Source organism: Taeniopygia guttata, chromosome W (genome assembly GCF_048771995.1).
Source record: "Taeniopygia guttata chromosome W, bTaeGut7.mat, whole genome shotgun sequence".
Lineage (NCBI taxonomy): Eukaryota > Metazoa > Chordata > Aves > Passeriformes > Estrildidae > Taeniopygia > Taeniopygia guttata.
Genome location: NC_133064.1, coordinates 23,192,971 through 23,212,367, shown reverse-complemented (window position 1 = coordinate 23,212,367; position 19,397 = coordinate 23,192,971). Strand labels below are relative to the sequence as shown.

Here is a 19,397-nt window from a genome sequence, read left to right as displayed (position 1 = left end):
CGATTGTTACATTTATGCAGGTTGTTTTCTCCTCTGTGGCTATGTCGTGGTTTGACACGGAAAAAGAATTTTTCCGGAAGGAAGAGGTCAATTTAGACATTGACCAATTGAAGGTAGACACGCCTCTGAGAACACAGAGGGGTTAAAAGCAGAATTCCCAGGGGAACTCGCTCTCTTGGTTTCCGGTCAGCGGTCAGTGCAGGACTCTCCCCTGCCCGGCCGATGAGCTGGGTGGGGGAGGGGAGAAGCCATGTGGCCTTCGGAGGTAGGCCCAAGGGTGGAGGGGCTGGAACCGGGCTGGCCCCTTGCAGATGGAAGGGTGGAGAAAATCTGGGATGTCTCTGTTCCCCCCAGAGTCTCTCTCTCTCCCAAGACAGAAAAAGAGGCGGCGGTGGTTTTATCAGCAGTTCACCGCGGGGAAGGAGAAGAGCGGGGGGGCCGCAAGGTGCCCAGATGGGCTGTGGGAGCTGGAGCCGGGCAGCAAGCCATCTCTGGGAGTCGGGACTTTTAACCCTTCCTGAGAAATGAAAACTTTGTGAAATTTTTCTCCTCCTTGGTTTGAAAAGAGAGGAAGAGAGACAGCCTGGGACCTGGGATGTTGGAAGGAGAAATTCTAGGTAGGAGGAGATGATGGAGTGGCTTTTGGCTGGACTTTTTCTTGTTAGCCACAGACTGAACTGATCTTCTCCTCCAAGAGAGACTGTATTTTAGGAGGATGCTGGTGAGCCAAAGAGACCATGCTTCAGCTGGGAAAAGACAGAAGTGGAGCGAACAGAGAAAAGTTAAGGAGGTTTGTGGTGGTGCCCCCTGTCTTCGCAGAAGAAGAAGAGAAGAAGATCTCTGTTCTTGGACCCTCGGCCCCAGGGGAAAATGGGGGGGACTGTTGGTCCCAAAAATGAAAAACTGAACTGTTGTTTTTCCCCTCTTGGCAGAGCATCCTTGAAAGGAAAAATCCTAAAAGCAGTCTGTCCATCCATGCATTGGTGGTGAGAGCAGTGTGCATGGAAAGGAGAGGGTCACCACTGGCAAACTTTTTTTCTCCGGGCGGTGCCATGTGGTGACATGGAAGCACAGGATGTGGCAGCTGTGTTTCTTGGGGGGTCTGTGGCACAAGAGAGAGACTCTCCCTGCAGATGGACTGGGTGTTGATTATCTGGAGGGTGGAAACCTGATTGGGGTCCAGATTGTGTCTCACTGTGGTTTATTAGAGTTGGGTGGTGGGAGGAGGAATACTTTAGAAGGTTTTCATTTTGAATTGTGTGTGTTTTCTTTCTTCTTTTTTTTTTTGTTCCCTCTTTTATAGTAGCATAGTAGTAATAGTTTAATAAAGTTTTTTCTTGTTATTAAGCTTAGGCCTGCTTTACTCTGTTCTCTATCACATTTCACAGCATTCAGTTGAGAAATTGCATTTTCATGGGGGGCACTGGCATTGTGCCAGTGTCAAACCATGACAGGCTATCAGTATATCATTGACGTACTGTAGCAGCAGGTATTGTTCTCTCAGTACTTGCCCTCCTTGGCATCCAGGTCTCCAGCTCCTTTGCCAGTGGTTTTCCGATTAGGAATGGACTGTTCTTGAATCCTTGTGGGAGCCGTGGCCAGGTGAGCTGGGTCTTTCTTCCATTTCCTCGATTTTCCTACTCAAAGTCAAACAGGTTCCTACTTTCTTTGTCAAGGTGTGTGCAGAAAAAAGCATATTTTAGATCAAGTACTGTAAACCATTTATATGTCTCTTTCATGGATGTTAACAATGTGTAGGGATTGGCAACCACTGAGTAAATGTCCTTAGTTATTTCATTTATTGCTCTCAAATCCTGCACTAGTCTATACTCACCATTGGGTTTCCTGATTGGAAATATAGGTATATTATATTCTGATTCACATTCTTCTAAAATTTGGTGTTTTGAGAATTTATCAATAATTTTTACTATTTCCTGCCGTGCTTCTGGTTTTATAGGATACTGTTTAACCTGTACTGCTTTTGCCCCTTCCTTTAATTCAACATTTATTGGTTGTGCTAATTTAGATTTCCCAGGTATATCTGTTTCCCATACTGAAGGAATTACTGCATCTTCTACTTCCCTAGGAATAGAGGGAGCTGGTTTTTCCTTAATCATTAAAATTTGTCCTGTCTTTGATTCAGGTATTTTCATTAAAATCTCCCCATTCTTAAAGGTTATCACTGCATCAAGTTTTGCCAATAAATCTCTACCTAAAAGGGGAATTGGGCACTCAGGCACATACAGGAATCACTGCATCAGGACCTTATTCCCAAAACACAGATCTAAGGGTTGTAGGAATGGCCGATTTTCCTCCTTCCCTGTGGCCCGGACTATTGTCGTTCGTTTGTCCCCAATTTGTCCTTGCAAATAATTTAGCACAGAAAACATGGCACCTGTATCCACCAGGAATTTTACTGCTCTATCACCTAGATGTATGGTTACGAAAGGTTCCTTCGTATCTAGTCAGCTGCTGTGTTCTCCCAGCACCATTAATTTTGCAATATCTTGATCCTGGCTTGGCTGGTTGCCTTCGTAAAACCGGTTTGGGCACTCATTCTTCCAGTGACCTTCTTGTTTGCAGAAAGCGCACTGGTTAAATCCTAATTTTGGCACAGCAGTTCCCCCGTGTCTCCTGCCAAGTCCACCTCCCCTCCCCAGTCCACGGCGTCCCCTGCCTCTCCCTCTCATGCCTGGGTTTCCTTTCCCTTGTATTACTGCCAGGAGGTTTTGCTGTTGTCTTTTACTGGCGTCTTTTTCCCTGTTATTGTATACTTTCCAAGCTACTTCAAGCAATTTATCCAGATTTCTTCGATCTTCCCCTTCTAGTTTTTGCAGTTTTCTCCTAATGTCATCCTGTGACTGCCCCAGGAAAATGAGAGCGAGCTGAACCTTTGCTTGTGGTGCATCTATTTGGAGATCTGTGTATTTTCTTGCTGCTTCCTTAAGCCTTTCCAAAAACTCAGTAGGGGATTCTTTCTTCTCCCTCCTTATCTCATACAATTTAGACCAATTTATAGTCTTATGCACAGCATTCTGAACTTCTATCTGGACCCACTCTTGATATTTCTTCAGCCTCTGCATATGCCCAGGTGCATTAGGATCCCACCCTGCATCCTCGGTTGGAAAATTATCATCTAGGGTTCCCATTACGAGCCTGTTGCAGATATCCTCCCTTGCCCTTTCCCTGGCTGCTCTAAGTACCATCTTGCGGAATTGTGTTATTATATGTTTTACCACATTTGTATTATGTATAAGTTCATTCCATGTAGCCCCCCACGCTCTGTAACGACCCCCCCGGGTTTTCCTGTCTCTCCCTGCGGTTTGCTTTCCCGAGAAAGTGCAAAGTCACTGTGTTTACATCTCAGACCGCCTGTCAGTCACTCGGCATCCCGCCCTGGGACACTGCCGGGTCGGCAGACGACCTGGGACCCTCCACCTGGCCGCTCCCCATTGGGTGTGCCCCTGCACCCCACTGCCCTCAGACCCCCCATGGCGTTACGCCATTGACTGACCCGGGTTTCCCCTGTTCTGTGCTTAACCCGCAGGCGGGAGACGCCCCGGGCTTTTCTCTCGGCTGGCCCCTGCGCTCTGCTGCCGCCCCGCCGTCGCCGCTCTGGGCGGCCCCTCGCGGCTGTTTCGCTCCGCCGCCGCTGCCGCCACTGTTGCCTTTATAAAGGGCAACGGGCGACCTGGTTCAAGTGGCAGCACAGCAGCCTGGTCTCGCCCAGGCCACTCGGGCTAATCAATGCACGCAGATACCAATGTGGTAGACGGTCGAAAAGCCTTTATTATCTCATCTCGTGGGTTTAAATAGTCTTGGGGGTCTTTGCTACGTCAGAGGGGGGGTGGGGGGTCTCAGGGGTTAGTCGGGAGTGGAAATTTACTGGGTTAGGTGTGGTTACATGCTCCTGGGATTAATGGATAGCGTGGGGCAGGGAGAGGGGGAAGGGTCTATCTTTCCGTCACATCCCGTGGTCTTCTGCTCCGCCTGTCCCTATCTACCACATCTCCCCCCTCCTTATCATATACAAAATGAGGTAGTCGTAGATATAGGCACTGGAGTGAGGTACAAACTTGCAACTTGTTAAGGAAAGGGTGGTTTGGTAAATCTGGGTAAGTTTTTCAAGGCAGGTGTTGAAGGCTTTAGCTTCTGACTCTGTTTGCAGTTTTTGGTTTACAGCATTTGTTGGTGTCCTATGAACAGAATGTTTGCCCTTTCCAGACGGGCCTGAACAAACGAGACTAGTTTGTTCAGCAGGCATGGTCCTATGGTAATAGCTAAAAGCAGTATTGCCAGTGGACCTACCAGGGCGGAAATTAAAGTGGTGAGCCAAGGTGATTGATTGAACCAGGATTCAAACCAGCTCTGTTGGGTTTCCCTGTCTCTCTTTCTCTGAGCCAGTCTGTCTCGGAGTTCTGCCATGGAGTCTTTAACGACTCCCGTATGATCTGCGTAGAAGCAGCACTCCTCTTTCAAGGCTGCGCACAGTCCTCCCTGCTGCATGAACAAAAGGTCCAGTCCCCGCCTATTTTGTAAGACCACTTCTGAAAGCGAAGAGACAGATTTCTCTAAATAGGAGATGGACTTCTCGATCCTCTGCAGGTCCTCGTCGATGGTCATTTGCAGCTGAGAGAGTCCGTGCTGCTGGGTTGCAATGGCTGAGACGCCCGTGGCTGTGCCAGCTGCTCCTAGGCTAAGCAGCATTGCGATGGTTAATTTCTCTTTTGTGGAGTCTGTCAGGTTCTTCAAGAAGGTGGTATGTTTCTTCGTCTGAGTGGTACAGGATCCTACAACAGTCAGAACTTGGATACAGAAATTGATAGAGTTATTAAATTTGGCAAGGAACTCACAAGGATTCACTCTGGATCTCTGGCAAACCTATATCCCAGATGCAGATGGGATTACACACTTATTGGTCCTCTGCGGGGAGTGTCCCACTTGCACTGGTGGGGGGCACTGGCTGTGGAGTAACTTAAGGGGGTGTCTAAAGCAATGCTTTCGTAGAAAAGGGGGTTTTAACATTATAGTAGAACTAATAGGGGTTAGTCAGGTTCAATTTGGTTTCATTTAGGGTTAGTAAGGTAGCTTCTAAACAGGTTGGCTATGTGGAACACGAAGGATGGGGTATTTACTGTGGTGACTTCTTTGAGCACCTTGTCACTTGATAGATGTTGCATGATTCACTTAAATGGTTGGTGAGGGTGGTGGCCTGGGTCAGCTTGTCCCCCTGCCACAAGCCTCAATAGTAAAATTGCACAGAGACCTTGTTCATGTTTGGGTCTCACCGCCGTGGGATTCTGGGGTTTCGTCTGGCAGTTTGGTGGTCTGTTATCTCTCTCTGGAGCAGGGGTGTATGCATCACGGGGACAGTCCACGAGCATGTCCTGCAAATAGAACTCACAGCTTCTCAGCGTTATAGCTACCAATTGGGTGCTTTTCCAAGCTCGGGACAGCCCTCCCACCCCGTTCACTGGAGGGACCTCCCTGCACCGCCAGTGTTGGGGCCATGGGGCTTGGGGCAGGATTGAGCAGTCTGCTCCTGTGTCTGCCCAAAACTGAAGTCCCACCACGTGGGGGTCCTGACTGCCACAGAGGCGGCGCGTCCCCCCCCTTCGGGGGCTTTCTCCCCACTTTCATGTCTAGGGCCACCCAGGGGTCCCGTATCGGGGTGTTCCCCGCTGACCATGCGGCACAGGCGCTGCTTGCGGTGGGAGGAGGCTGAGTTCGGCCCGCGTGCCCCCCCCCGCCCCCCGTCTCATGTCTCCGGGGGCTGGGACCCGCATTCCTGAGCGAGATGCTCTTTCCTCCCGCAGCTCCAAGGGGTATTTTTCCCCAGCTGGTAAAACTGGGTCGGTTCGTATTGTGACCGCTTTTCGGTGCGGCTTAGAACTCTATTCGGTTTTGTTTTGAATCGCGTTGGCTTTGTTCTCTCCGTTTCAGAGTTCCGGGCGGCTTCCGCCGGCTCGGAGGAGCCGGCGGAGCTGATGCTGGGCTCCGCGACGGAAGTCAAATGCCAGCGTATTTCCGGGGCTCGGTGCTGTTTTGTCCGGCCCCGAGCTCGCTCCTCCCCACGGGGGTGGGGCCGCTCCCGCCCCCCGGGCTCGCTGCGCCTCCCGCGGGGGGTGGTTTCTTCCTTATATGGTGGCGGCGCCTGGCGCGGCCGCCGATTGGCTCTCTGCCCTCTGCCGCTCCCCGCCTCTTTCTCCAACGCACGCGCGCCCCTGAAATCGCGCAGCTCTCGAGTTTTCGCGCCGAGATTACTTGCGCCCCACCCCCCTCTATGGCGCCCGGCGCCATTTTCAAAGGGATAGCATGGCCACGCGGTTAGCGTTTTCACCCGAGCTGCGGTTTCTGCGACTCTGGCTTCTTCTGCCAGCTCCTGCCAGAAGCACTCCGCGCGCCGCAGCGCCTCTGACAACGGATCTCTGACCGACGGCGGCGGTGGGACGGAGGAAGCTGCGGTCTCTCAGGGGGGTTTTGCGGCGGGGGTTTTTCGGGGGGTTTCCGCGGCGGAGGTGTTTCGGGGGGCTTCTGCGGCGGGGGTTGGGCTCTGATCTGGGGAAGGGGGTGTCGCGCTGAGCCCCCCCGGGTCTCCGTTCCCGGGCGGATCTTCTTCAGGGACGGTCTGCGCTTTCGCCCCCCCCCCGAGCCCGGGTCTAACTAATAAACACATACGCGCTGCACTCTGCGTCTCTTGCTTTTCTATTGCCTTGCGCGGAGCTTTTTCTACCTTGCCCCGTGCCGTAACGCTCTCGCCACTGCCTGAGGATTTCGCCTCCCCGGCCAGCGTGGCTGTACACTGTTCCCATATTCCCGGATGCATAGCATCCACTGAGCATTCGGTTGCCTCAAGCTCAAGCAGCCTCGCTATAGCAAGATAAAAGTCCTTGAGCTTAAATTCGATACTCCATTGCCCACAAATCATACTCACGAACCATGCGACGCTGCCCATGACGCTCGCGGGTCCCGGGACGTCTCCCTGCGCCAAGATACGGTCTGACCGTTCCGGCCGCTGCTCCCGTCCAGGCGTATCCCGACCGCCGGGGGAATTTTTCCTTTTTTTTCTCCCGGGTTTCGGCACCAGTATGTTGCCTTTATAAAGGGCAACGGGCGACCTGGTTCAAGTGGCAGCACGGCAGCCTGGTCTCGCCCAGGCCACTCGGGCTAATCAACGCACGCAGATACCAATGTGGCAGACGGTCGAAAAGCCTTTATTATCTCATCTCGTGGGTTTAAATAGTCTTGGGGGTCTTTGCTACGTCAGAGGGGGGTTGGGGGGTCCCAGGGGTTAGTCGGGAGTGGAAAGTTACTGGGTTAGGTGTGGTTACATGCTCCTGGGGTTAATGGATAGCGTGGGGCAGGGAGAGGGGGAAGGGTCTATCTTTCCGTCACATCCCGTGGTCTTCCGCTCCGCCTGTCCCTATCTACCACACGCCACGGCACCCGCGTGAGTCTGCAACCGCGCCGCAGCCTCGCGTGCCGCCTCTCCTGGCTCTTAGCCAGCTCCAGGGCGTGCCGCCCCGCCCCTGATCGGCAGAGCGGCACAAACAAACTCTGGCACGGCAAGCCGCAGCCATTTCGGTTTTTGCTTTCCCAGCCAAGCTGCAATAAACCGGAATTCTGCCTGCGGGAGAAAAGTCTCTCTCCTTTTATTCGCCGTGGGACTCGCCGCTTGCTCTCAGACCCACGTAGCTCCGGCCGACGCCCACAAGGGCTTTCCAGGAAAGATGGAAACTGCCCGCGCTCCCCTCCCCCCACAGAGCTAGCTGGGAAAGGGGGGAAAAAGAGAGCACCCCGGCAGTTGTGGCGCCCAACACGTTGCTTGGGAGCTCCAGGAACATGGACTGAGGACCGCCGAGCCCCGAGAGGCTGGTGGATTTACCTCGTGGACGTTACAACACCCTTGCAAGCCGCGGCGTTGTTTTAGGGAGCCAGGGCTTCCAGAGGGGTGGGACCGGCAGCTTTGGCTTGCACCACTGGAGTTCGGTCCACCCACGGTGAAAACTTCGCAGCTGGACTTTTCGTTTCCCCTTCGGACATCGCTGGACCCGTGGTGAGTTACCAGGGTCCCCTGGGCTGTGCACGCCTTGCTCCTTTTGGGGTGGGTTTCTCTTTCTCCCACAAGGGGGCGATAAGATCCCACATTTTGTTCTCCCGCGGCAGGGAGTGTGTAAGGCAGGCGTTCCTAGCGCTCCGATAGAGGGGTTTTTTTTTCTGTTGTTATTTTACCAGCCGCGAGTTTCGCGACACGCTTTAAAATCTACAAAATGGGTGCAAAATTGTCTGTGTCGCAGAGAGAATTTACGTTCAAATCCTAGGAATTCTAGTTGGGGGAGGAAAGAGATGTAAAAAGTCAGACGTGAAGCGTTTTGCCCAGTGGCTTCTGCAGTCCTTCCAGGACATCTCGCAGGCAAATTTATACCAAATTCAATTCTGGGACCGGGTTGAAAAAGAAATCTTTCAAAAGGAGGACTCGTCCCTCTCAATTTTCATCCATCTGGCAATCCAATTGAGAAATATTGTCAAAAATAACTGCGAAGGGAAGCCAGAGCCACGCCAGGGCGAACGCTGCCCCCCAAGCCACCCAAACTCCCTCTCCTGTCCCTCTCTCCCTAGCCCGGGGATTCTCAGACAGGCATCCCGGCAGTCGCCGCAGGCAGATTCTGGCCTCTCTGTCAACCCCCAGGTTCCATCGCAAGGCAATGCTGGCATCGCCCTGCACTCTTCCCATCCCCAAAGTCCCTCTCCTTGTACAGCCCTGCACCATAGTAGTAAAGTTGTGAGTTTTAAACCCCCCGATCCCTCTCCACGACCTTCCCCGAACCTTTTCCAAAATGATTCCCTTCCCTACCCCAGGGCACAAGATGGAGGGGACCGCATGGCACCCCCATCCCCCTCCCTCCGTGCTTTGTCTCCCAACAACCCCTTTCGCCCTACAGCCAACCCCTCCCACTCCCGAGACTTCTCCACCCACTCCTTCTCTCCACCCCCTTCTGGCACCTCCCCTAATGAATCATTCAGCAGTCCTCCCTCCGACCCCACCCCTGCGGGTGATGTAACACCAGCCACAACCCCTAGCCCTGGTCCTGACAATGCCCTCGGTTCCCACGACCCGCCCTCTGGTTCCTACGCCTCGGTTCCCGAGGGGGGGGGAGGGGGAGAAGGGGGGGGAGGGGGGAAGCCGCGACCTGCCGAAACCCCCGCTCGCTTTTTCTGCCGCACCAGTCACCTACACGCCGCGGCAGAGGGGCAGACCCCTCGCACAGTGGGCCCCTATCCCACAGGCTGTGATTAGGGATGTCTGCAAAGCCCAAAAGGAGTTCGGCCGGGAAAGTGAATACTTTCGAGGGCTTTTAAAAGCCACACTTTCATCCAACGAGTATGTCCCTGCTGACATGCGCGCTCTGTTTTCATGCTTGATTACTCAAGCTGAGTTTTTGGTATGGGAATCTGCATGGAGGCGGGAGGTACAAGATACATTACCCCAGCTTTGGGCAAAAGCCGAGACCTCCTCTGACACCGATGGGGGCATGTTGACCATTGATCATCTGTGCGGGATGGGTGAATGGGACGTGGCAACAACGCAAGCTGAAAAGATCCCAAGAGGGGCATTGGCAGCAACTGCCAAGGTGGCAGAAAAAGCATTCTTTAAGTTAAGACCCAGTGGTCCTGTTGTTAACTGTTTTTCTCTCAAGCAGGAGACACAGGAATCTTTTGTTAGTTTCATAGACAGGTTGTACAGGGCAGCTGAAGCACAGGTTCCAGAGGAGGGATTGAGGCAAGGCATGGTGAAGCAAATCGCCCTGCAGAACGCCAATGAAGCCTGCCAACAGGCAATGCTAAGCCTGCCCCTCGACCCAGAGCCAACACTCCAAGACATGCTGGACGTGTGCGCTCGAAAGGTCACCCTGCCATCAAAGGATCTGCAGGGGACTCCCCGAACGCCATCACGGAGAGTCTCCTTTGCCGAAGCCCACACGCCATCCGCAACCCCAGCTCCTGCGCGCTGCTTCACTGGGCCACCCCCCAAAGGTTACCACCCAGGAAGGCCCTGCAACCTCTGCAATAAGAAAGTACACTGGGCATCTCATTGCCCCCTCAAAGAGGACTTCTTACGTTTTAAAAACCAACAGCAAGGGCAAGGTGCCTCCAACCCAGGGGGACAATCAAAAAACTAGTCTCTCAGCGCAGTCCCTCCCTGCGTGAGGACACAAATTTGGTGGGAAACATAACATCAGGGGACAGGAGGGACAACACATTAGCATACCCATGTGAGGACAAGAACTCTAAAACCAGACATGACATTACTGGATTGCACAATAGGGGAATAAGAGCTGGTGAACCAGCCTGCGTGGGGGGAGTCGGGAATTTCATCTCGCAGGCATGGCTTGGTCGGGACCCCGACCATCCCAGGCCAATCCTTAACACCCAGTCCAACTTCTCTCCATACAGGTTGGCCCTAACGGAACCCCTACTGCTCAGGGACAGCAATTGGCACTTTGTAACTGTTGACACACAGGACCCAGGGACCTGGAGGAGACTCCACAGTAAGTACATCGTCCTTGGGGACACAAAATACACGCCACTCGACATCACTATCGCACCCAATTTAACATCTGCAAACCCTAAACATCTGGTGCTGTGGCTGCACTGTGCTCACCCGCCAGTCTACCTTCCCAAAGGGCAAATCATCGCCCAGGCCATACCTGTATCTGGGGCCCCCGTCTAACCGGAAGACCTATGGATGAAAACTGCAGAGAAAATCTACGAGGTGTGTCAGGCCCAGGTAATTGGGAAGGAAAGACCCAAGATCGCGTGTTACATGTGGAATGGCGGTGAGCACAAGTGGCTTAACGGCCTCTAGGACACAGGGGCAGACGTCACGGTCATCCCCTCACGGGATTGGCCGTCGCGTTGGGAGTTGCAGAACGTGGCTGGACACATTCAAGGTGTTGGAGGGGCACAATTGGCAAAACAGTCAAAAAACATCATAAAATTTGAGGGGCCAAACGGACAATCAGCTTACCTACGTCCATTTGTTCTAGATTACACAGAGCCCCTGTGGGGAAGGGACCTAATGACCCAGTGGGGGGTCACATTGACCATTCCTACCCCCCAGGTTTTTCGGGCAGCGGTCACTGAGGAGCGTCCTACCCAAAAGTTGAATTGGCTTTCTGATGTTCCGATCTGGGTAGAGCAGTGGCCGCTCAATAAACAAAAATTAAAAGCGCTCCAAAAGCTCGTGGCAGAGCAACTTGCCAAGGGACATATCCAAGAAACAACATCTCCTTGGAATTCCCCCGTCTTTGTCCTGAAAAAACCAGGCAAAGACGAATGGCGGCTGCTCCACGACCTCCGTGCCATCAACAATGTGATCGAAAATATGGGACCCTCCAACCAGGGATGCCGTCCCCCACAATGCTACCAAAAGATTGGGAATTGGATGTAATTGACATAAAAAATTGCTTCTTTCATATCCCCTTGCACCCGGAAGACGCGCCACGTTTTGCCTTCTTGGTTCCGTCCGTCAACCGAGAAGCCCCAATGGAGCAGTACCATTGGCGAGTGTTGCCACAGGGCCTCAAATGCTCACCCACCATCTGCCAGCGGTATGTAGCTTCATTGCTGACCCCAGTCCGTACAGCCACCGAGGGCGTAATCATCCAACATTATATGGATGATATCTTGATTTGTGCTCCCAGTGATGATCTTCTTACACACGCGCTTGACCTGGCAACCAATGCATTGGTTACTGCAGGGTTCAAACTGCGAGAGGACAAGATTCAAAAGATGCCACCTGTCATGGTTTGACACTGGCACAATGCCAGTGCCCCCCCATGAAAATGCAATTTCTCAACTGAATCCTGTGAAATGCGATCGAGAACAGAGCAAAGCAGGCCCAAGCTTAATAATAAGTAAAAAAACTTTAATAAACTACTACCACTATGCTACTATAAAAGGGGGGGGGGGGAAGAAGAAAGAAACACACACAATTCAAAATGAAAACCTTCTAAAGCATTCCTCCTCCCATCACTCAACTCCAACAAACCACAGTGAGACACAATCTGGACCCCAATCAGGTTTCCACCCTCCAGATAATCAACACCCAGTCCATCTGCAGGGAGACAGGAGTCTCTCTTGTGCCACAGACCCCCCAAGAAACACAGCTGCCACATCATGTGCTTCCATGTCACCACATGGCACCGCCCGGAGAAAAAAAAGTTTGCCAGTGGTGACCCTCTCCTTTCCATGCACACTGCTCTCACCACCAATGCATGGATGGACAGACTGCTTTTAGGATTTTTCCTTTCAAGGATGCCCTGCCAAGAGGGGAAAAAACAACAGTTCAGTTTTTCATTTTTGGGACCAACAGTCCCCCCCATTTTCCCCTGGGGCCGAGGATCCACGAACAGACATCTTCTTCTCTTCTTCCTCTCTGAAGACAGGGGGCACCACCACAAACCTCCTTAACTTTTCCCTGTTCGCTCCACTTCTGTCTTTTCCCAGCTGAAGCATGGTCTCTTTGGCTCACCAGCATCCTCCTAAAATACAGTCTCTCTTTGGAGGAGAAGATCAGTTCAGTCTGTGGCTACCAAGAAAAAGTCCAGCCAAACAGCCACTCCATCATCTCCTCCTACCTAGAATTTCTCCTTCCAACATCCTGGGTCCCAGGCTGTCTCTCTTCCTCTCTTTTGTCAAACCAAGGAGGAGAAAAATTTCACAAAGCTTTCATTTCTCAGGAAGGGTTAAAAGTCCGGACTCCCAGAGATGGCTTGCTGCCCAGGCTCCAGCTCCCACAGCCCGGCTGGGCACCTTGCGGCCCTCCCGCTCTTCTCCTTCCCTGCGGCGAATTGCTGATAAAACCACCGCTGTCTCTTTTTCTCTCTTGGGAGAGACAGAGACTCTGGGGGGAACGGAGACATCCCAGATTTTGTCCACCCTTCCATCTGCAGGGGGCCAACCCGGGTTCCAGCCCCTCCACCCTTGGGCCTACCTCCGAAGGCCACATGGCTTCTCCCCTCCCCCACCCAGCTCGTGGCCGGGCAGGGGAGAGTCCTGCACAGACTGCTGACCGGAACCCAAGAGAGCGAGTTCTCCTGGGAATTCTGCTTTTAACCCCTCTGTGTTCTCAGAGGCGTGTCTACCTTCAATTGGTCAATGTCCAAATTGACCTCTCCCTTCCAGAAAAATTCTTCTTCCGTGTCAAACCACGACACCACCCTGGAAGTACCTGGGTTTGGAAATTAACAAGCGGACTATCACCCCGCAAAAATTGGCTATCAAAAATAAAATTCGGACCCTAGCAGATGTCCAGCAGCTGTGCGGTTCTTTGAACTGGGTGAGGCCATGGTTCGGCATTACAAAAAGAGACCTAGCCCCTCTTTTCGATTTATTGAAAGGGGGGGAGGAGCCGAGTTCTCCCAGGGAGCTCACCCCAGAGGCCCAGGCAGCTTTGATTAGGGTCCAGGAGACAATGTCTGCCAGACAGGCCCACCGGTACAATCCGGACCTGCCTTTTAAATTCATCATATTGGGCAGGCTGCCACACCTCCATGGTGTGATATTTCAATGGACAGACACCCTAAAGAAGGGCAAGGGCCAAGACCGAAGGGACCCACTCTCCATCATAGAATGGGTCTTCCTAAGTCACCATCGGTCCAAGAGAATGACAAGGCCACAGGAGTTAGTAGCGGAACTGATCCGCAAAGCAAGAGCGCGGATCCGAGAGTTAGCTGGAGGTGACTTTGAATGCATTCACATTCCCATCAAATTGGAATCAGGCCAATTCACCAAGGCCATGCTAGAACACCTGTTACAGGAAAATGAATCCCTTCAGTTCTCTCTAGAGAGCTACACAGGCAAAATTTCAGTTTTGAGAACAGCTCACAAAATTTTCGAATCAAACAAATTCAGAGCGAAAAGCCACTCAAAGCTTTAACAGTTTTTACAGATGCGTCCAGGAGTTCTCACAAGTCTGTGATAACTTGGAAAGACCCCCAGACGCAGCAGTGGGAGGCAGATGTTGTGGAGGTGGAAGGTTCCCCTCAAATAGCTGAGTTGGCTGCTGTTGTTAGAGCCTTTGAGCGATTCTCTATACCTTTTAATTTGGTAACCGATTCGGCGTATGTATCTGGCGTGTGGTAGATAGGACAGGCGAACGGAAGATCTTGGGATGTGACGGAAAGAGAGACCCTTCCCCCTTCTCCCTGCTTCACGTTATCTATTAACCCCAGAGCATGTAACCACACCTAACCCAGTAGTTTTCCACTCCCAACTAACCCTAGAGACCCCACCAACCCCCCCTGACGTAGCAAAGACCTCCAAGACTATTTAAACCCATGAGATAAGATAATAAATGCTTTCGACCGTCCACCACATTGGTGTCAGCGTGTTTGTCGTTAGCCCGAGTGGCCCGGGAGAGGCCGGGCTGCCGTGCTGCCTTCTTGTAACTAGGTCGCCGTTGTCTTTCATAAAGGCAACAAATCTGGTGCCAAAACCCGGGAGAAGAAAAATTCGCTCGGGTAGCGGGATTCGCCTGGACAGGAGCAGCGGCCGGAGCGGTCAGACCGTATCTTGGCGCAGGGAGACGTCCCAGGACCCGCGAGTGTCATGGACAGCATCACCAGGGTCGTAAGTGTGATTTATAAGCAGTGGGGTATCGAGTGTAAGTTCAAAGACTTTTATCTTGCCATAGCAAGGCTGCTTGAGCTTGGGGCGACCGAACGCCCAGTGGATGTTATACATCCGGGAATATGGGAAAAATGCACAGCCACGCTGGCCGAGGACACAAAATTCTCAGGCAGTGGCAAAAGCCTTAAGGTGTGGGGCAAAGTAGAGAAAGCTGCGCGCAGAGCAATAGAAGAGCAAGAGACGTGGAGCGCGGCGCTTGCGTGTTTATTAGTTAGACCCGGGCTCAGGGTGGGAGCGGGAGCGCAGACCGTCCCTGAGGACGATCCGCCCGGGAGTGGAGACCCGGGGGGGCCCGGCGCGTCACTCCCCTCCCCGGGCCAGAGGCCAGTTCCTGCCGCGGAAGCCCTCCGAAAAACCGCGGCTTTCCCGTCCGTCCCGCCGCCGCCGGTCCGCGACCCGTAGCCGGAGGTGCAGCAGCCCGCAGAATGCCTCTGGCAGGAGCTGGCGGGGGAAGCCAGAGGCGCAGAAACCGCGGCTCTGGTGGAGATGCTAACCACGCTGCCACCTCAGCCCTTTGAAAATGGCGCTGGCCGCCAAGGAGAGGGGCGGGGCGCGGGTGGTCTTGGCGCGAAAAGCCGGGAAGCGCGCGATTTCAGGGACGCGCGTGCGCGGGAGAAAGAGGAGGAGAGCGGCAGAGAGCACAGAGCCAATTGGCAGCCGTGCCTGACACAGCCACCATGTAAGGGAGAGACCTCCCCCTGCAGGAGGCAGGGCAATCCGGGGGGCGGGAGCGGCGCCACCCCCGCGGGGAGGAGCGAGCTCAGAGCCAGACAAAAGGGCACCGAGCCCCGGAAGTGCGCCGGCATTCAACTTCCGACTCGGAGCCCGGCAGCAGCTCCGCCGGCTCGGAAGAGCTGACGGGAGCCGGCTGGAACTCTGAGACGGAGGAAACAAAGCCAACGCGATTTAAGACAAAACCGAGTAAAGCTCTAAGCCACACCGAAAAACAACTACAATACGAACCAGCCCAGTTTACCGACTGGGGAGAAATAAAAATAGCCTGTGCTGAATGGTTCCCAGCGGCTGCCATACAAGCCTTCCCGGTGAGGCTCACCGGCCCGGAGGGGAACCAACAAAGGGTATATATCCCAGTAAACCCAAAAGATGTACAGTCAATTGTCAAAGCCATTGCAGAAAAAGGAATCAATTCGGCCATAGTCTCCACTTTAATAGATGGTCTTTTTAGTAATGACGACCTGCTTCCCTTTGATATTGAGCGAATAGGTCGCATGATACTTGATGGTGCGGGAATGATTGTGTTCAGACAGGAATGGGAGGATAATTGTAGGAAGCTATTAGCCCAAGCATCTGGTGCGAGGCAGCAACTGCACAGATCGAGCTTATCCAGACTGATAGGAAAGCACGATGATATGATCACGCCGCAGCAACAAGCCACGCAGATGCAGATGAGGAGGTCAGGGCGACCACTCGGGCTGCCAGGGAGGCTATTCACGCAGCCTCTCGAGTCGTGGCTAAGCCGGCGCCATGGTCCACCGTGAGGCAGGCAGAAAGCGAAAGCTTCACGCAGTTCGTGGATCGCCTGCAGGCAGCGATAGACTCCTCTACCCTGCCAGCAGAGGCAAAGAGCCCTGTGGTAGCTGACTGCCTGCGCCAGCAGTGCAACTCTGTCACCAAGGATATCTTCCGTTCCCTGCCAGCCGGAGCCAGCCTGGCTGACATGATCAGACATGTAGTAAGGGAAGAGCACCTGACGCCCATTCAGGCAGCTGTCCACACCCTGATCAGTGCCATGGCGTGCTTCAAGTGTGGTGAGGCAGGTCACATCGTGGTGAGCTGCCCCCAGCCAGCACGGCAGCCCGCCGCGGCGCCTCCACCCCAAACACGCCTGCGGGGATCCTGTTGAAGCTGCGGGAGGAAAGGGCCACTGCCACACACCCACTGCTGCCAATGAAACTGACCTTCAGAATAAAACTAATGGAAAAGCTGTGAGTTTTGTTTACAGGACATGCTCATGGATCGTCCCCGTGATGCATACACCCCTGCTCCAGAGGGAGATGACAGACCACCAAACCGCCAGACAAAACCTGAGAATCCCACATTGGTGAGACCCAGACATGCACAGTGTCTCTGTGCGATTTTGCTGTTAGGGCTTGTGGCCGGGGGACAAGCCGACCCAGGCCACTACCCTCACCAGCCATTTAGGTGGGTCATGCAACATCTTTCAAGTGACAAGGTGTTCAAAGAGGTCACCATAGCGAACACCCCATCCTTCGTGTTCCACATAGCCGACCTGTTTCCAGGACAACCAGAACTACGGCCCACAAACCCACACATCATACTCATGTACATATCCTACTGGTGCCCAGCGTCCAACCCAGGGAAAAGGTACTGCGACTACCCGGGGTGGGGACACTGCGGATATTGGGGCTGCGAAACCATTGTTACAGATGCCAGACCATGGGGAGACGGGTGGCAACCGCAGGAGCCCGACAAATTCTTACAGTTCACCTGGGCACCCTTTGGCTGCGGAGACCACAATGCACAGCCTAGATTACGGGGATGCGTTAGTTATAACATGACCATCCTACAGCCAGATCACCCTAGCTGGGCCACGGGTAGAACGTGGACAGTGGTCCTCAGAGGACCGAGGAGGTGGGTGAATGTGCGAATTATCAGGCTCCAGCCACCAGCACCTCGACCAGTAGGACCCAACAAAGTTATCAAGAACGTGCTGAGAGGGAAAAACACAACCCACCCCAAAACCTTGCCCCCAAAAGTCACTGAGACCCCGACCGGCCTTGCAGATACCCTCCAGATAGGCCGCACGGCTGAGTCAGACCCAAACCCGATCTTTCGTATGCTAGAAGCTACCTTTCTAACCCTAAACGAAACCAAACCGAACCTGACTAACTCCTGTTGGCTTTGCTATGATGTTAAACCCCCTTTCTACGAAGGCATTGCTTTAGACACCCCCTTCAGTTACTCCACAGCCAGTGCCCTCCACCAGTGCAGATGGGACACTCCCCGCAGAGGAATCACCCTGAGTCAAATCACAGGACAAGGCAGATGTATTGGAAATGCAACTTTAGCAAAGCAGAAAGGCAACTTCTGCACTAAAGTTGTCAAGCCCAACAGAAAAACCAATAAGTGGGTGGTCCCATCCGCATCTGGGATGTGGGTTTGCCAGAGATCTGGAGTGAGTCCTTGTGTGTTCCTTGCCAAATTTAATGACTCTACCGACTTCTGTGTCCAAGTTCTGATTGTTCCTAGGGTCCTGTACCACTCAGACTAAGAGATATACCACCTTCTCAAGGAACCTGACAGACTCCACAAAAGAGAAATTATCACAGGTATAACCATCGCAATGCTGCTTGGCCTGGGAGCAGCTGGCACAGCCACGGGTGTCTCAGCCATCACGACCCAACAGCACGGACTCTCTCAGCTGCAAATGACCATCGACGAAGACCTGCAGAGGATCAAGAAATCCATCTCCTATCTGGAGAAATCAGTCTCTTTGCTTTCAGAAGTAGTTTTACAAAATAGGCGAGGACTGGACCTCTTGTTCATGCAACAAGGAGGACTGTGTGCAGCCTTGAAAGAGGAGTGCTGCTTTTATGCAGATCATACGGGAGTTGTTAAAGACTCCATGGCAGAACTCCGAGACAGACTGGCTCAGAGAAAGAGAGACAGGGAAACCCAAAAGATCTGGTTTAAATCCTGGTTCAATCGATCACCTTGGCTCACCACTCTAATTTCCGCCCTGGTAGGTCCACTGGCAATACTGCTTTTAGCTGTTACCATAGGACCATGCCTGCTGAACAAACTAGTCTCGTTTGTTAAGGCCCGTCTAGAAAGGGTGAACATTTTGTTCATAGGCCACCAACAAATGCTGTAAACCAAAAACTGCAAACACAGTCAGTCGCAAAAGCCTTCGAGACTCACCTTGCGAAAATTACTCAGATTTACCAAACCACCCTTTCCTCAACAAGTTACAAGTTTGTACCTCACTCCAGTGCCTATATCTACGACTACCTCATTTTATATATGATAAGGGGAGGGGAGATGTGGTAGATAGGGACAGGCGAATGGAAGATCTCGGGATGTGACGGAAAGAGAGACCCTTCCCCCTTCTCCCTGCTTCACGTTATCTATTAACCCCAGAGCATGTAACCACACCTAACCCAGTAGTTTTCCACTCCCAACTAACCCTAGAGACCCCACCAACCCCCCTCTGACGTAGCAAAGACCCCCAAGACTATTTAAACCCATGAGATAAGATAATAAAGGCTTTCGACCGTCCACCACATTGGTGTCAGCGTGTTTGTCGTTAGCCCGAGTGGCCCGGGCGAGGCCGGGCTGCCGTGCTGCCTTCTTGTAACCAAGTCGCCGTTGTCTTTCATAAAGGCAACACTGGTGTAGTGTCTAGAGCGCAGTATGCTGCCCTGCAGGGTGTGTCCAACGAAGCCCTGCACAAGTTGCTCTCGAAACTGATTAAGCTAGTCTCCCACCGAGAGCAACCCTTTTACGTGATGCATATCAGGTCACATACCAACTTGCCAGGGTTTTTGGCAGAGGGCAATTGGCGTGCCGACTCTCGCTGCCGCCCCGGCTCAAGTAGCACCGCTCCCAGACAAGTTCCAGCAAGCTAAGATCAGCCACCAGTTTTACCACCAGAATGCGCCTGGGCTGGTCCGGCAATTTCACCTCACCCGTGACCAGGCCAGAGCCAGTGTGGCCACCTG

At 53.0% G+C, this 19,397-nt stretch overlaps 1 long non-coding RNA gene across 1 annotated transcript; it reads right to left on the bottom strand.

Annotated features, from left to right (window-relative positions):
• Positions 1-11,908: 11,908 nt before the first annotated feature.
• LOC140682135 (uncharacterized) lies at positions 11,909-12,839 on the bottom strand. The gene is made up of 2 exons (XR_012053398.1): positions 12,467-12,839; positions 11,909-12,323 (listed from the first exon to the last, which is right to left on the bottom strand). It is a non-coding gene; the product is annotated as an uncharacterized lncRNA (long non-coding RNA).
• Positions 12,840-19,397: the final 6,558 nt, after the last annotated feature.